The 17,955-nt window shown below is 30.7% G+C and overlaps 1 protein-coding gene across 1 annotated transcript in view; it reads left to right on the top strand.

The window, feature by feature from the left end:
• The first annotated feature begins 1,359 nt into the window (after nucleotides 1-1,359).
• Nucleotides 1,360-17,955, top strand: part of LOC142332035 (putative cytochrome P450 49a1) — a 58,658-nt gene continuing 42,062 nt past the window's right edge. The window contains exon 1 of the mRNA XM_075378129.1: nucleotides 1,360-1,490. The gene's annotated coding sequence lies outside the window, so the exon portion shown is untranslated. The remainder of the gene's footprint in view (nucleotides 1,491-17,955) is intronic.

Below are 17,955 nucleotides of genomic sequence, written 5' to 3'. Positions count from 1 at the left end.
AAAGGTCACACTCGCGGATTCCCCAAGTTTAACGCTAAAATTGATCGCACAACGTCGCTCTAAATTCCGATGCTCCATTTTCGTAACGCACAACAAAAACACAACTTTACTGATGGCGCTGTCAAAAATAATGTGTTGGCTGAACAGAGTTGAAACTCGTACTGAGCATGTGGAAGGGATGAACAAACCGGTCTTGCACAGACCGGCAGACACAGCGTTGCCAGATCGCTCGTAGTGTTACCAATCTCATTACTTTTCTCACACACCTCGTATGTACGTAGATTGTTTTTCTTTACAAAATAATGAACTATAACCAAAATGTTGGCACCGGAATGTATCGATCGCTAGCGGAAAATCCCGATTCGTTAGTATCAATTTCTAGAGCTAAATTTCTAATTTAATTTTTTTTATATCAATTTTCACGAGTCAAAAAAAAACATTTTTACATAAGAGGTAATCAGTTTTGGACACCTAACAATTCCATTCCAAGACGCCGCCCGCCCGGAGGGCGTGTCGTAGGCACGCTTCCGGAGCTAAATAATTTTACAATAAAATTTCATCATAAATTATTCCCAACCCCAAAAAAGAAGTCTTAGGTAATTTTTTTCATGTATTACTATTTTTCAACTATATAAGAATAAATAACCGATGCTAGGAAAGTATTACAACTTCGTGGTCAGCTTTTTTCATTTTAGTTTTGTAAGTTTAGCACTAATCCTGATGAGCACATACTTAGGGGATATCCGAAATTTTAGAATCAACCCTCTTCAAGGTGTAATCTAGAGTGAATTCTAATCTCAAAATGGGGTTCTCCTTGAAGCTTTTACTTGAAAAGTAATTTTTATTGTGACATATATTTATGATGGTAATTTTCTTCTTTTTTTTTCTTGAGAAGATATTTGTTGTAGAATGTATTTAAATCAATACTGAATTCTTCTGTCTATCAAACGTCAAATTTATCAAATGTTAAACATATCTTTCTCTTTTTCGAGGGAATGGAGAAGTTAGTAATAATATAGGTTATAAGATATAATCAAAAAAAATGTTGAACGTAATTATATACTATCTACCGGCAAAGAGAAAGAAAAAACATAGAGAGAGTGTGATTGAGAGAGAGAGAGCGAGAGAGATAGAGTGAGTGAATGAGAAAGGCCGAGAGAGTGTAGGTGAAGTGTTCAAAGAATAGAAAGCGGCTCTCATGATCATCCTGTTCTTGTTATTATAGCCTATTAGGTCGCTCTCCCCCCACCAAACTAGATGAAACAAAATTTCCCCTCTTTTTTTTTTATAACAATTCACTATTTTGCTACGATCATTCTTTGTTGTTAAACTTATAGTATACGGGATATCATTGTTGTACTCTGTTTTTATTTTCATAATCGTCATGCCACAATTACCTTCTTAGTTACTTATATTCTATGACTTTGTATTTTTCAATTGTGTTTTCAGTGTATTTGTTAACAATATAAAAATTAACATTATTTTATTTGGTAAGTGAGAAAATTATTGTTTTTTTTTTAATTATACTATCAGTTTTTAATTATTGTGTACGCATTTACGTAAAATATCAAGCGATATTTAACAACCACCAACGTAATAATTACACAAAAAATTTATGCTGTTAATGTTTTAAAACAATTAATTTTTGGTAACAATAATTCGCATCTACTATTTTATTATAAAAAAATACAAATACTAAATTAAATATTAATATGTAATCAGATCCATATTACGAAGTCCATTTCGGGAAAGTTATCAAAAGAAAATTATATATTATTAAGAAACGTCATTGCATGACATTCTTACATAAACATGTATATATTTTTTCTTAATTAGATTTTTCCTTCTACAATTTTTTGATTGATTTTCTAATTATCACCATATCTTGCTATTCTTTAACATTTTTTTTTTTTTTTAATTTTAATACGATATATTTATCACATTCTAAATATTTTTTTACATTATACAAATTCTTTTATAATCCAACAAAATAATTCCAACTACCTCTTAATATATATTTGAGACCTACGAATCTAATTCTTTTTTGAACAAAGGATTTTATACAGGGTTTTTTTATACACGGATTTTTTTTAACGTATTTCTTTCTGAGCTTATACAACCCGACAATCTTTTGTAATACCACACATCAAAAACCTTTACTTTTGTAAGCTGCTTATATGAATTTCCTTACTGTACTTCAATTGCTGCTATAAAATAATATAATCCATAAAAATAGACTTTTTAATTTTTTTAAAAATATGTTTGATACTAGTAAATTTATTTTGTAAACAAAGGATATCTTTTCTTGTTAAAAATTCTGATGTGAACACCACATAAGTTCCTTGTACGACTATTAAATTACACATACACATTTTTTTTAAATGAAAAGTACATAAAATTTTATTTCATTAATAACTTCTGATATTTTTTCGTTTTTTTATTGTTATTATTGAATTATTATTTATTGTATTTTTTTTATAATCAGAGGTTAATAATTATTAATAAATCAATATATTTAAATTAAAAAAAAAGTTAAAAAAGAGATGAAATCGAATTTGAACCGATGTTCCTTCCCCTTGCAAGATGCAAATATTTTTAAAATTTTATTTGGCTATTACTCTGCAACGAATGAAAATAAGTACCATTTATGAATATCATTGAAATGTTTTCAACGAGGGATTATTACTGCAGTTAAGAAAAACTCCAAAATCCATTTTTGTTTTTGGATTTTGGGCTTTTTTGGTCCAGCGGATTGGAATCAAAAAGAGAGGTGCACAACTAGATGTTAAAACAGTTCTGAATCCAATATTTTAACATCCTACGGTGAATCGTTTTTGAGTTATGCGAGATACATACGTACATACAGACGTCACGCCGAAACTAATCAGAATGAATTCAGAGATGATCAAAATGGATATTTTCATTGAAATCTGAAAACCGAAATTTTTCGCGATCACAATATTTCCTTTACTTCGTACAATGAAGTAAAAAGGAAACAAAACATATCCTTTTAACTTTTATTTCTTTACATACTTAGCATAGATTTATTTCAAAATACGTTTTTTTTTTTAATGAAGATGAAATATTAATTTTATTGACCCGGCGAATATAGCTAGAAAAACTATTTTAAAAGGGAAAGTTTGGTAATAATGTCAAAAATAGATTATCAGGTTTTTTGCGAATTTTTATATTTTTGGGTCCAGTCAGTTAATGTAAACCTTTTCTTTTTCCTGTTTAACCTCTGGGAATTACCGTTCAGGTATTACTTCAAAGGATGATAAGTATGAGTGTAGTCTTTTACAGTCTCAGTTCAACTATTCCTGAGATGTTTGGTTAATTGAAACCCAACCACCAAAGAACACCGGTAGTATCCACGATCTAGTATTCAAATCCGTGTAAAAATAACCGGTTTTATTAGGACTTAAACGCTGGAACTCTCGACTTCCAAATCAACTGATTTGGGAAGACGCGTTCACCACTAGACCAACCCGGTGAGTACATGAATAATATTTAATATGTAAAAAAGAAATTCGGTCTGGCCGGGTCTCCAACTCGATCGCCCCTTGGCTCGGTATGGGGTGAGTTAAGCCTTGCGGTTACACCAGTTTGCCGACCGTACAAGCAAAATTTGTTCTATGTAAATTGTGAAATTACATTAGTTTAGTTAGTGACAACCGTCCCCGATAATACTAGCACATCCACGCGAATTAAATACGGTGTGCGCACGCTTTAGTTACAATCATTGAATTAAATAAACGAAATTTTTTTTTTACTTTTGAGGCTACATTGGACCACTTTAGTCATCGATATTTCAGTTCCTCTTAAATTTCTGTATTAATCTGGTCTTTCAATTTTCCCAGTATTTCTTCATTCTATCGAATCTTTGCTTTCCGATTTCGTCTGTGACCTCCACTTTATTATGCATTTCTAATTTTTTAACGTTGAATCTATTGTTTTGAAGCGCGTAGTTAATTTTAATTTTAACTTTATCACAGGCGTCCTCAACCCTAAAGCCAATTTTTGGAAGATCTCTTTGGATTCTCCACAGGTTTTTTTTTGTTAACATTTTTTGTGACCAGTTGTTTTAGAATTCGGTTCTCAGGCGTTCTTAATACGTGGAAAAATGGGAAATCCTTCGTTTTTTCATTGTACTGAGAATCTGGTCGACTTGTTTGTAGACTGTTTCATTTGTGGCAATTCGCCAGATTCCATCCTTTTGATAATTTTTATTTAAACAAGTTTGGATAATTCGCCTTTCTGTTTTAAGTAATTGGAGACTATCTTTCATCTGAAAGATAGTCTCACAAACATAAAGCGCCACCGAAAGAACTACTATGTTATAACGGTGAATTTTTGATTTTATTGAGAGACATTTTTTACTGTACGTTTGCCAAGTTAGACTTTGTGCGCTTTATTCTGTTTTGCCATGTTTGTTTTTCCTTCAATTTGCAGAGAATTATTTTACCTACTGAAATTGTTAAACTATCTTTATTTTTTTGTTCGACTATTTTATGCGCACTGAATTAAATAGACGAAGAAATATTATATTTAACTAAAATAATAAATATTTTAAAATAAGTTGTGTATAAGCCGTGTATCAGGAAAACCTAAAATTATTTAAAAATAACTTTTTTTAAAGCGTTTCTTAAAATCTACACGATGAGGATGCATTTTAATAAAAACAAAAATTCAACGAAAAAATAGTATTTAAAAACTTTATTTGAAAGTTTTATTTTTCATTTTGAATACTGAAAGGGATCTTCTAACTTCTGCTAAAAAAAAAAAATAATATTTTATTAATTAAAGCACGAAGCACTAATTAAAATGTTTAAACAATGAAAACTTACAGCAAATCAAATTGTATATTACCGTAAAAATTGATTTAAATTATTTGTGATTTACTTTCGAAGAATTTATTTTAAAGATGCGGATAGAATTTAAAAAAATATATTTCGTTTTTAAATAATTTTAACTGAAATCGCTTCTGGGTAATATGTATATAAGTTTAGTAATTCAGTTTGTTTACTAGTATTTAATCATTCATCAAATACACCATATCACACACATGTAAATTACTGTATTACAATAGTTGAAATCATGTCAAGATATTTACACAGTTCTGAATAAAACATAAGATTATTTCATCATTACAATATGCGATTATAATTATAGTTGTAAACTGAAATAAGCACAATAAAACCGTTAGTAGCTTTGTTTTTTATCTTTGCTGATTCATTCGAACTTTAATAATTCGTATTTTAAAACTTAAAAAACAAGGAAAGTCTTCGAATTATTAATTCAAAAAATCTTTTTATTAAACTATCTAATTTCATTTTGTTAAGTTTTTCAAAAATTTTACAATGCCAAAATTTAAAGAAAAATTAAAAAATTATTGCTAATATTTAATTTTTACTTTTTACTGAAATCTTTTGAAATGTATTTTTATACTTACAAATCTGAAAAAAGACTTTAAGCCATAATAATAAGGATTTGTAAATATTTCGCGTTCCAAATTACGGATTTCTAAGTATTTTATTAAATTTTATTTATTAACATATACACTTGGTGGGTGTGAAATTTAATGCACAATAGAACTTAATGGGAGAACAAAATGTTGCATAAAGCGTCATGCGGTACCATCTTGTAGTTTAATTTCCCTATTAACATTTCAAAACTCGTTGACCCACGCCCTCACATTTTCTGTCAGTCGCTTTTGTTATTGAATCGAGTACGCCTCGATTTTTCTGAAAAAAAGACCCAACATGGAATACGGGGCGCTATGATTCGACACTTAAAAAATTTCAAAACACAACCCACTGGAAAAAAATTCTTTTGACAGTGTTCTTGGATTCCAAATACGAATATATGATCGATTACGTGGAAGCCGGGTTGATTTTAAATTCTGTGCGATATATAGAGTGTCCCAAGGAGAAACTTTCAGGACATATTCTACTAGTGAAAATAATGAAAAACGTTCATATAAACATAGATCAGGGAACGCTTTGTTTTCTAGTCACGGCTAGCGAAAGATTTCGCCCGGATTTCAGCTCTTCTAGTAAAAAGAAGTCCTATTGTAATTTTTGGGACCCAAATTAAGGAAGAAAGTTGGTGGTTTCTTATGTAATTTGAGCTGGAAATAGGATAAAAGAGGTGCCAGAACTGTAGTAACTCGAATGGTTTTTAAAATATCCGACGTAAAACATGAAATTCGGTGTCAAAAAACATTTTTTTTTAGACTTCTAGTACAATAGTTATATGACTAATAAATGCGGAAGATTTAACAAACAAAACTTGTAGGAAATTTAATTCTGATAAAATTAATGTAAATACAGCCAATAAACAATTTTAAAAATCGGTTTTTTATTGAAGCAAAACAAACAAAAATAGACAGAAAATCGTATTATTCTTTCTGTACCTAATAAACATTATTCTTAATTTACCAAAACAAAAAAATAAATACATAAAATAATAAATATTAACAGAATAACAAACCTCGGTTACAGTAATGTTTCGAAATTCCCTCATTCATAATATACTCAACAGTAAAATATTTCCGGTGGATTTCCATATCATCTCAGGATCGTTTCGTATAAATTCAATAATACGAGGGTAAGTCGATTATTATCCACAATGTAGTTATAAATTTATTGCAATACAAATAGGAAACTTACATGTTTTCAACTTATCCAAACCTGCATGTAACTTTATTTCACATATCTCCACAAGAAAGCATCACAAGGTGTAAGTCTGGAGATCTCAGGAGGCCAAAAATATAGCCCATCGAAAATTACACGAAGAGCTTGAAGCGGTTGTAATTGATACGGTCTGAAACGCAAGCTTCGTCTTAACACACGCCAAACAATCATGTGACGGATCACAAGTTTTCGGCTGGTATGACGAGTGGACTTTTTGGGCTGCGTTAAAAAGCTTCTTGAATTCGTTGTACATTTTTCTCTGAAGTATGTTGATTGCCACGGACTCTTCCCCTTTTACCCACCGGGTTGGTCTAGTGGTGAACGCGTCTTCACAAATTACACAAATCAGCTGATTTGGAAGTCGAGAGTTACAGCGTTCAAGTCCTAGTAAAGTTAGTTATTTTTGCACGGATTTGAATACTATATCGTGAATATCGGTGTTCTTTGGTGGTTGTGTTTCAATTAACCACACATCTAAGGGATGGTCGTACTAAAACTGTACAAGACTAATTTCATTTACACTCGTACATATCATCCTCTGAAGTATTATCTGAAAGGTAATTACTGAAGGCTAAACAAGAAAAAAGAAAGTTCTCTTCCCCTTACATACACATCCCGATTCTTCAAATTATTTATACTAACGACGAATATTCTAAGCCGTTAGGGAATCAATCCTGAAACGCTGTCGAAATACACGTCGGACCGTTTTAGAATAGAAACGTCTTGCTAAATTTTAGAACATACAACGTCTTCTGTTGCTTAGTTGTTTGTGGGTATGTCGTTTACGCCTGAAGATACCGTACAATATAGTTACAAACAATACGGTTTGATTTTACGGAAAAAATAAAAAAATATCTTCAATCATTTTATACTTTCTTTTTTTAACCTTCGGCACCACCGTTAGGTATAGCTTCAGAGGATGATGAGATGAAATGGCAATTTGTAGCGTGTGAAAATTCCACGCTTGACCGGGATTCGAACTTGTGACCTCCGGATGAAAGACCTAGACGCCACCACTCGCGTCACCGGAGGCCGGTATACTTTGGGTAATAGAAATACTGTTACTATAAGTGGTAATAGCAGAATACTTATATTATCCACGCGATTATCAATTAACTGCCTCAGAAGTTGAAAAACAACAGTTTCATTTTATGAAATTTACAAACGATCCGATGAATGATACTGTAATAAGACCGATATAACGGACCTGAGTAACGGATTTCTACAAATTAAGAAGAAAGAAGTAAAAAATATAAAAATGGGAGGAATCCAGAAAGGGGCTAAAAAGAACCCCTTTTAGTAAAAGTAACAGGTCCGTTTAACAATCGTCTTTTGTAATACTGCACACTGACACACTAAACATATGCCGTTCCGTGACAAGAGTTACCGGGGGAGAATGTTAGGGCGGTCGATCTTTCTCACGCTTCGAGTTGAGTCCAATCTGGCAGGTAAAGAGGATAGGAGAATAAATACTCCGGAGAAGACATGTTAAAAATGAGTTTCGCGAGGAGCATCTGCGATTCAAGAGAATAAGACGTCTGTCGGCAAGAATATTCTACGAGGAGAACAGTGAAGAAGCGAATTTCTAGTGAACTAAGTTCGGCGCGATTAAGGTGACATCACAAAAAATTCCAGTGTGGATAGTACATGAAAACAAGAAATGGTTCGGTGAGTTACTGTAAGACTATAGTAATAGACATAATGGAAATCTTATTCATAAACTGTTAGAGTAGTTTTATTTGTGAATATCAAAGGTATTTGTGGTAAAAGAACTTTATATTTGTCTTATCTATTCTAACATTGTTGTTAGTTGTTAAAAGCGTTAAGACTAGCGGTCATATAATGTCTTTTGTTTTTTGTTTTTTTTGTCTTCACTTATTTGACCGGTTGATGCAGCTCTCCAAGATTCCCTATCTAGTGCTAGTCGTTTCATTTCAGTATACCCTCTACATTCTACATCCCTAACAATTTGTTTTACATATTCCAAACGTTGCCTTCATACTCAATTTTTTCCTTCTACCTGTCCTTCCAATATTAAAGCGACTATTCCAGGATGCCTTAGTATGTGGCCTATAAGTCTGTCTCTTCTTTTAACTATATTTTTCCAAATGCTTCTTTCTTCATCTATTTGCCGCAATACCTCTTCATTTGTCACTTTATCCACCCGTCTGATTTTTAACATTCTCCTATAGCACCGCATTTCAAAAGCTTCTAATCTTTTCTTCTCAGATACTCCGATCGTCCAAGTTTCACTTCCATATAAAGCGACATTCCAAACATATACTTTCAAAAATCTTTTCCTGACATTTAAATTAATTTTTGATGTAAACAAATTATATTTCTTACTGAAGGCTCGTTTAGCTTGTGCTATTCGGCATTTTATATCGCTCCTGCTTCGTCCATCTTTAATAATTCTACTTCCCAAATAACAAAATTCTTCTACCTCCATAATCTTTTCTCCTCCTATTTTCACATTCAGTGGTCCATCTTTGTTATTTCTACTTTTATTCTCTTTTGTTACTGGTACTGAATTCTGGTTTTCATTATTTATCTATCTGTGAATGAACCCTGACGTTTACTTTAAATTCTGTTTTGTATGTAACCACTGTTTATTATTATTATTATTATTGACATTTTTATTGATTTATCTTGTTTTAGTTATGTTTTTAAATCAATAAATTGTAATTAAATAAACATTTCCAATTGTCAATCTTTCAATATCCTGATCGAGCCGCAAACACGCGACAATATTTTAAACTGATAATGCTGGATTTTTTTAATCCTGTCGTACTCGTCATAAACACTCAATTGTAAACAGCATAACAATTAATGATCTAATAATCAGAGAAAGATCACTTATAAAATATTAAGAAAAGAAATGGACCAATACTTCTTCTTGAGGCACTCCATGAAAATGTCGTACATATTTTATGAGTTTTATCTCGTTAACGATAGATAAGACTTTAACCAATTATATGCAGCCCCACTGATTCCATAAAGTATAAATATTCTCATTAATTAAGTTACTGTTAAGATTAAAGGATTTCACGGTGAAATAAAACTAATCTTAAGACAGGTCTAAGAAATATTAGATATTTCAAATTTATGTGTGTTAGTGGTAGGGGGTTAATCATATTTTATGATAATATTAACATCCCCATCGCGTCTTCGCTCGCGGTATATAGTTATTTGCGTTTCCCGTCGCGTCAATTATTTTTTAATTTTACTTTTCGTAGTCAAATAACCGGAGGCCGATGCAGCCAATCGCATGACACAGTAACAGTGGCAACGGCTTTTTAATTGAGCCTCTACGCCGTACACCGCTCAACCACCGAAATTTCAAAAAACCCGAAAATGGTTTTTAGATATTTATTTGAAGAGTATTTGCAAGTCCAAATCTACTGAATATCTCATTTAATATAATTGAAAACGGGGAGGAAAACTAACAATTATTGTTCATCATTTTTCTACTTTTTTTCACTCCTTTCTAGGTCGAATTTCAAATAATCTAGAAATTGGTTTTTAGATATTCACATTAAGATTACACACACCAAAAATGAAATTGATTTATTTATTTGTTACCGACAAATTTTAAAAAATAATAAATTTCATTGATACTCAATTTTAATCAAAAAGTCCTTAGTAATTTTTACCGGGCTCGACACATGTTGTTTTATATGTGCATAGAGAAGTAAAAATTATACGATTACTTAATGTAGAAGAGAAGAACATAAAGCTCTTTTACACAACAATGAATGACCGATCGGTAAAAGGAATAAAATTAAAAAATATGTAGATGAATAAAATTATATCACAATATTAACAACACAATAATAATAATAATAATTATTATTTAATAAACGATAAACATAAAAACAATAAAACATAAAAAAGTATTATAGCTATGTTATGACTAAATAAAGTAACAATGACATTGAAGTACAGAATCTATTAAATATTAACATTCATTTGGTTTGTTAATATCTTAGATTACATCATTTATTTACAAATAACTCTTTTATCCGTACAATGAGTTCTATATATAAAAAAAATATCACGAAAAAGGTAATTATAAAAAATCACAAAAGGAATATTATTATTACGTTACATTTTATATTTAATTAAAAATATTAAATTTCATATTACAATCTAACGTAATATTATTTACTTTTAATACGTGCAAGCAAATTCACAGATATTGTCTAATTATCTGTTTTCTATGTGTGCGGCGTGCGTGTGTGTTTGTGAATGAATTAACTGAATAAAGAACAACAATAGTTGTGTTATAATAAATATACTACCGTAACTAACGAGTTCAAAATTCAATAACTCGCGTCACATCGTAACGGGAATCGAACCCACACAATTATAATTTGAATTATTATTTTTAGTGCTTTTATAAATATTATAATTTTATTTATAAATTTATTCTATTATTTATTTATTTTCAAAACAAGAAACTGAACTGAACATAAAAAGAAATCGAAAACAATAAAACCTTTCTCTATAAAGTTTTATTATACATATTATTATTATAATTTAATACTTTCTTTTATTGTTAGTAATTAATTATTTAAAAATAATTAATTTAAAAAAAAATATTTACGCTTTACATATAATGTTAAAATTATTATAAATATTACAATAAAAAATGAATGAAGAAGAATTATTGTATGCAGGAATGCGTAACAGCTTTCTAAATATTGTACCATAAAAGGATACCAGTGAAGTTAACAAATAATTCACTATATATATATATATATATATATATATATATATATATATATATAATAATAATAATGACATTTTATTCACAGAAATAAGCGAAGGGAAATAAATGACCTACACAAAAATTGTGATTCTTTTTTACGTACGAATTCATTAAAATCTGTTCATATTTTAATAATTTATCAGGAAACTAGTTTAAAAAAAAAAAAAAAAAAAAAAACAATAAATATTTAACGTAAATTAATGAAGTTAAAATTTGGTTAAACTGATTAGGTTGGTCTAGTGGTAAACCAGATGATTTTGAAGTCGAAAATTCTCAGGTTCAAATCCTACCACACGTCTCAGGAATGGTCGGTCTGAGTCAGTACAAGACTACACGTTTACCGGTACAGTTACATTACACTGATAAGTTGAAAATTGAAAATTACTTTAATTGTTAATACCACTATAAATAAAAATATTATTAAAAAAATCTGGTTAAAAATTTAAATAATTTTACAGGATTACTTTACGAAATTACAAATACAAAAATATAAATAGGTAGTCTGAAAAGTATTGAGCCCTTTGATCACGAAATAGCGTTAGCGTATTCTGGCAAAAGTGTTGGAAGAACAGCATATAAGCAGTCATGACATCGTCAATGATCTAAGCATCCATCATCATTGTTAAACCGTTCTGAAAAGCTGTATACAAAAAGAAGCTCAACGTTTGGATGCCGCACGATCGCCGACTCAGAAAAATTTACTAGATAGAATTTCTATATGCGAATATCTGTTAACCCACCGGGTTGGTCTAGTGGTGAACTCGTCATTGCAAATCAGTTGATTTCAAAGTCGAGAGTTCTAAGGTTCAAATTCTAGCAAAGCTAGGCCTTTTATAAGGATTTGAATACTAGATCGTGGATACCGTTGTTCTTTGGTGGTTGAGTTTCAATTAACCACACATCTCAGGAATGGTCGAACTGAGACTGTACAAGACTACACTTCATTTACATTCATACATATCATCCTCTGAAGTAATACCACGGTGGTTCCGGAGGCTAATCGGAAAAAATAAAAATATGCAAATCTCTACTGAAACTTAATTGAAATCGACTTTTTCTGAAGCGGTTGATCAAAAGTGATAAAACGTGGATAACCTACGGCAATATATGTGCGAAAAGATCGTGCCCGAAGCGAGGAGAAGGTCTTTGGCAAAGTCCATACTGACGCCCAGGAAAGTTATGCTGTACGTTTGGTCGGAAGGACATCGTGCATCACGAGCTACTGCCGCCAGGCAGAACGATAGACTCGGATCTTTACGGTCTTTACTTCCCAGATCAACTGATCTTGAAGTCGAAAGTTCCAGCTTTCAAGTCCTAGTAAAGTCAGTTATTTTTACGCGGATTTGAATACTAGATCGTGGATACCGGCGTTCTTTGGTGGTTGGGTTTCAATTAACCATACATCTAGGAATGCTCCAAGTGAGACTGTACAAGACTACACTTTATTTACACTCGTACATATTATCCTTATTCATCCTCTGAAGTATTATCTGAAAGGTAATTACCGAAGGCTAAACAGGAAAAATAAAAATCTTTACTGTAAATGATTAGCGGGATTGCACATTGCAATTTAAAAAAAACGGCCTGACAACTTCAGACCGCATTCCCCTTTAACCACACATCAGAGACTGAGAAATTTGAGTGGATGGTTTTAATGTATCCTCTGTATAGTCCGGGCATGGCACCACCATCAGACTAGTATTGTTTCGGTCTCTGCATAAACACCCTGAATCGTGTTAAGTTAGTTTCTAAAGAGACCTTGAAAATCATGTGTCATAATTTTTTGATCAGAAACCACAAAAATTCTATAGCGACGGGAGGTGTTGCCGAAAAATGTCAGAACGTCATCGAAAAAATGGTGCGTATGTGGACTCATAATGCTATTTTCCAATAATAACTGTGTTATCAATTTTGACCTTCAAAGGCTCTGTACTTTTTAGACAACCTGAAATATAATATATTAAAATTAAAAAAATAATAAATAAATAAAAATATATTAATAAATAAAAAATGAAAATATCTCTATTAGCAAATCATTCTAGAAACGTTTTTTTTATAAATCTGATATTTTTCTGGCTATTTTTCTATTTATATAACATTGAATTTACGAAAAATGTAACAGCCTTTCAGGATATGATCTACTAATGAAAATAAAAAAAAAAAGAAAGTACATATAATAATAGGTTCGAAAACGCTTAGTTAGTGATTTATCGAGTAACCCACCGGGTTGGTCTAGTGGTTAACGCGTCTTCCCAAATCAGCTGATTTGGAAGTCGAGAGTTACAGCGTTCAAGTCCTAGTAAAGCCAGTTATTTTTACACGGATTTGAATACTAAATCGTGGATACCGGTGTTCTTTGGTGGTTGGGTTTCAATTAACCACACATCTCAGGAACGGTCGAACTGAGAATGAACAAGACTACACTTCATTCACACTCATACATATCATCCTCTGAAGTATTATCTGAACGGTAGTTACCGGAGGCTAAACAGGAAAAAGAAAGAAAGAAAGTGATTTATCGACTGGTGAAAGAGTTTTCTCTCTTGATTTTTACACCTTTGGTAAAGTTAAGGGAGACTATAATTTTTGGGACCCAAATTAAAGGATAAATTTAGTGATTTTATTTGAAATCTGAGCTTAAAAATTAGAAGAAAAATATAGGCCCAGAACTGTATTTTTAGTAGTTTTTTGAAGAAATCTGGAGTAAAAGACAAAAACATTGGGGTCGAAAAAGACTACTACTGTACGTTTGGCGTAAATTAACTACGTTAAGTAAATAATCCTTCCCTACTAAAGGGCATTTGTATGTATGTCTATCTGTGTGTGCGTTCCCTTTAACTGAGATCATGCTTACATGTCGAAATACTGCCAGTCAAAAAATTATGATTTTTTTTTACATAAATTATTTATGTCAATTATTTTTTTTTATTTTGATTAAAAAAATTATATGATTTTTTTTCTTAAATGTAAAAACAATAAGTAAGAAGAAGCAACGCCAATAAATAAGAGCAAAAAGAAAGAACATATTTATACGATTGAACATACTGCCCGTCAAAATATAATAAATTTTTTCTTAAATGTTTATAAACAATAAATAACAACAGTAATAATAATTATAGATTAAATTAATAAACTTTACTACCGTAATTCATCGATTCAATATCGTACCAGATCTTAAAACGCAACTATTTTCGATATAAATAAATCGATACTGAAAATACTACCGATTATCCATTTAGATTATATTTTCTGTTTAGCCGCCGAAACCACCGTAAGATATTACTTCAGAGGATATGTATGAATGTAAATTAAGTGTAGTCTTGTACAGTCGCAGGACGACCCGTTACTTTGTCGGCCTCCGTGGCGCGAGTGGTAGCGTCTCGGCCTTTCATCCGAAGATCCCGGAGTTCAAATCTTGGTCAGGCATGGCATTTTCACACCCTACAAAAGTTGTCATTCATCTCATACTCTGAAGTAATACCTAACAGTGGTCCCGGAAGGTTCCTGAGACGTGTCGTTAATTGAAACTCAACCGCCGCCAAAGAACACCATTATCCACGATCTAGTATTCAAATCCGTATAAAAGTAATTACCTTTACTTGATTAACTTATTTCCTAAAGAGAAAGGGTGCTTAACAGAACGATAACGAATCCTTTTTTCTCTTTGCCTTGATCAATTTTCATTATTAAAAAAAAAATAAAAACATTTTTACACAAGAGGTAATCGATTTTGGACACCTAATAATCCCATTCCGAGACCCCACCCGCCAGGGCAACCCGTCCGGAGGACCTAGCTGCGGAGGCGTGCCATAGGCACGCCCTACAGCTAGTAAATTAATAAAAATTTTAAACGTAACTTATAGAGAATTTGATTTTGAGTAAAATGGCATGAATAAATTCCTCAGAAGTTAATCGATTCATCAAGAAAGAGTCAGCAGATTTCAATCAGGTTACGTTCGGTCTCATTACAATAATTCTTGAACGTCAATGTTGACTATATAAAAAAATAAATATGTAAAAATAGCACAGTTTCATTGTAAAACCAAAAATTTTGAGATTTTATTTATTTAGTCCATTATAAAATAAAAATCAGAGGTTAAAAAACAAATCACCTACAAAAAATTTCCCAAAAAGATTGACCTGAAATTTTCTTATGAAAAGACAGAAATAATGGCCATGGATACTCTCTGTATAAGCAAAATCAAAGTTAACGATGAAGGAATAAAAATAGTTGAATAATTTAGATACTTACGTGAAATCATTCGCTGCAGATTGAACGAAAAATAAACATGGAAAAACAGAATAACTAAAATTAAAAGAGCACAAAATCTAACTTGGCAAACATACAATAAAAAATGTCTCTCCAAAATCAATAAAATCCAAAATTACCGTTATAACACAGTAGTTCTTCCGGTGGCGATTTATGCTTGTAAGACTAAGAATGAAAGTAAAACGGACCGATTACTTAAAACAGAAAGGCGAATTACCAGAACTTGTTTAAATAAAAGTTATCAAAAGGATGGAATTTGAAGAATTGCCACTAATCCACTACAAACAAGTCGACCCGATTTTCAGTACAATGAAAAAACGAAGTTTTTCCCATCTTTTCCACGTATTAAGAATGCCTGAGAACCGAATTCTAAAACAACTGGTCACAAAGAATGTTAACAAAAAAACCTGTGGAAAATCCAAAGAGATCTTCCAAAAATTGGCTTTAGGGTTGAGGACGCCTGTGATAAAATTAAAATTAACTACGCGCTTAAAAACAATAGATTCAACGTTAAAAAATTAGAAAGACATAACAAAGTGGAAGTCATAGACGAGATCAGGAAGCAACGATCCGATAGAATGAAGAAATACTAGGAAAATCGAAAGGCCATACTAATCCAGAAATTCAAGAAGAACTTCAATCCCTCTTGAATTTCTGTAAGGATGAATAAAGTGGTCCAATGTGGCCTCAAAAATAAAAAAATTAAAATTTGTTAAATTACGAAATTTCGAAGTCGAGAGTTCTAAAGTTCAAATCGTAGTAAAGGCTTTCCTAAACCTTACTATCCTAGTAAAGGCTAGTAAAGACTTATACGGATTTGAATACTAGATCGTGGATATCAGTGTTCTTTGGTGGTTGGGTTTCAATTAATAACACATCTTACGAACGGTCGTTCTGAGACTGTACAAGACTATACTTTATTTACATTCATTTATATCATCCTTTGAAGTAATATCTTACGGTGGTTGAAGGCTAAACAGAAAAAGTGAGGTTAAATATGAAAATAAAATTACGGGTTGAATATACAATATAAAAAAATTGCACACGGATCGAATAAGAATTTCTCCCTTTTTTTAAGTCTGTTAAAAAAAAAATTAATGTATTAATTAAATATATAATGAGACTTTTTTTTAAAAGAAATAAAAAACGTATCCTGTATATAGGAAAATAAATAACAACAAAAACAAACATCTGTAAGATATTCTATTGTTTACATTTTTGTAGTGTAAATAAGAATTGATATATACATAGCACGATAGTAATTTTTTTGTAATAACATTGAAGATTACGCTATTAACTTTTCAAGGTGTAATTTAATTACAGTAATTTGTAATATTATAAAATTATTTTGATAATAAATATAGAGTTACAACATTAAATTTATTTCAGCAAAAAGAAATAAATCTGGTCACATCACTTTCTCTATAAGTAGGTAAACACCGGTTTTTATGTACTTTTTTATTTTTTATTTTTTTACCACGTTATCCTTGACTAAAACAGGTTTCTATAACAGCTCACCTAACCAAGATCTTACTCTTATATTAGCTAGAAAAGTTAAAGCCTACAGCCAGTGCCAATGTTTAATTTAGTGAAAATATATTGTGACTTATGTTTTGTTTAACATTTTTTTATTATGAAAAGTTTTCAAAATTAAAATAGACGTGAATTGTGATTAATAATAAGTTTATTTATTTTTCTTTTTATAAATAACATACTCTTATTTTAGATGTTACTTTTGTTTAATTTTTTTTTTCAATTTTCATTATTTTTATTGAATGAATTATATTAATGAATAAATTAAACATTTTAATATACGTAAGTTAAAATAGTTGATACATAAGGCAATTACAAATTAAATATTATTTAATAATCAACACACTTCGAAAAATATTAGGTATTAAAACTATCACTTCTAACAAGTGATACTCCCAGAAACAGTCCGAACAAATTTTAAAAATATAAAATTAAATTGTCATGATGAAACCACACAAATACAATTTGGTTTTTCGTCGGAAAATCATCATAGTAGTTCGGTTTATGAGAAAAACCTTTCTTTACCATTTTTTAATAAATTATTGACCCGTTTAAAAAACTTCAATCAATTTATTTAAAATAAAATATTTTTCTAAAAACAATCACCGTATACTGTACCGATGACATTTTAAATAATATAAATTACATAATAAAAAAAAAATCGTGAATTTTTTTGCAACTTTGTA

The sequence above is a fragment of the Lycorma delicatula genome, chromosome 11 (assembly GCF_047948215.1).
Source record: "Lycorma delicatula isolate Av1 chromosome 11, ASM4794821v1, whole genome shotgun sequence".
In the NCBI taxonomy this organism is placed as follows: domain Eukaryota; kingdom Metazoa; phylum Arthropoda; class Insecta; order Hemiptera; family Fulgoridae; genus Lycorma; species Lycorma delicatula.
This window is presented reverse-complemented; position numbering and strand designations above follow the sequence as displayed.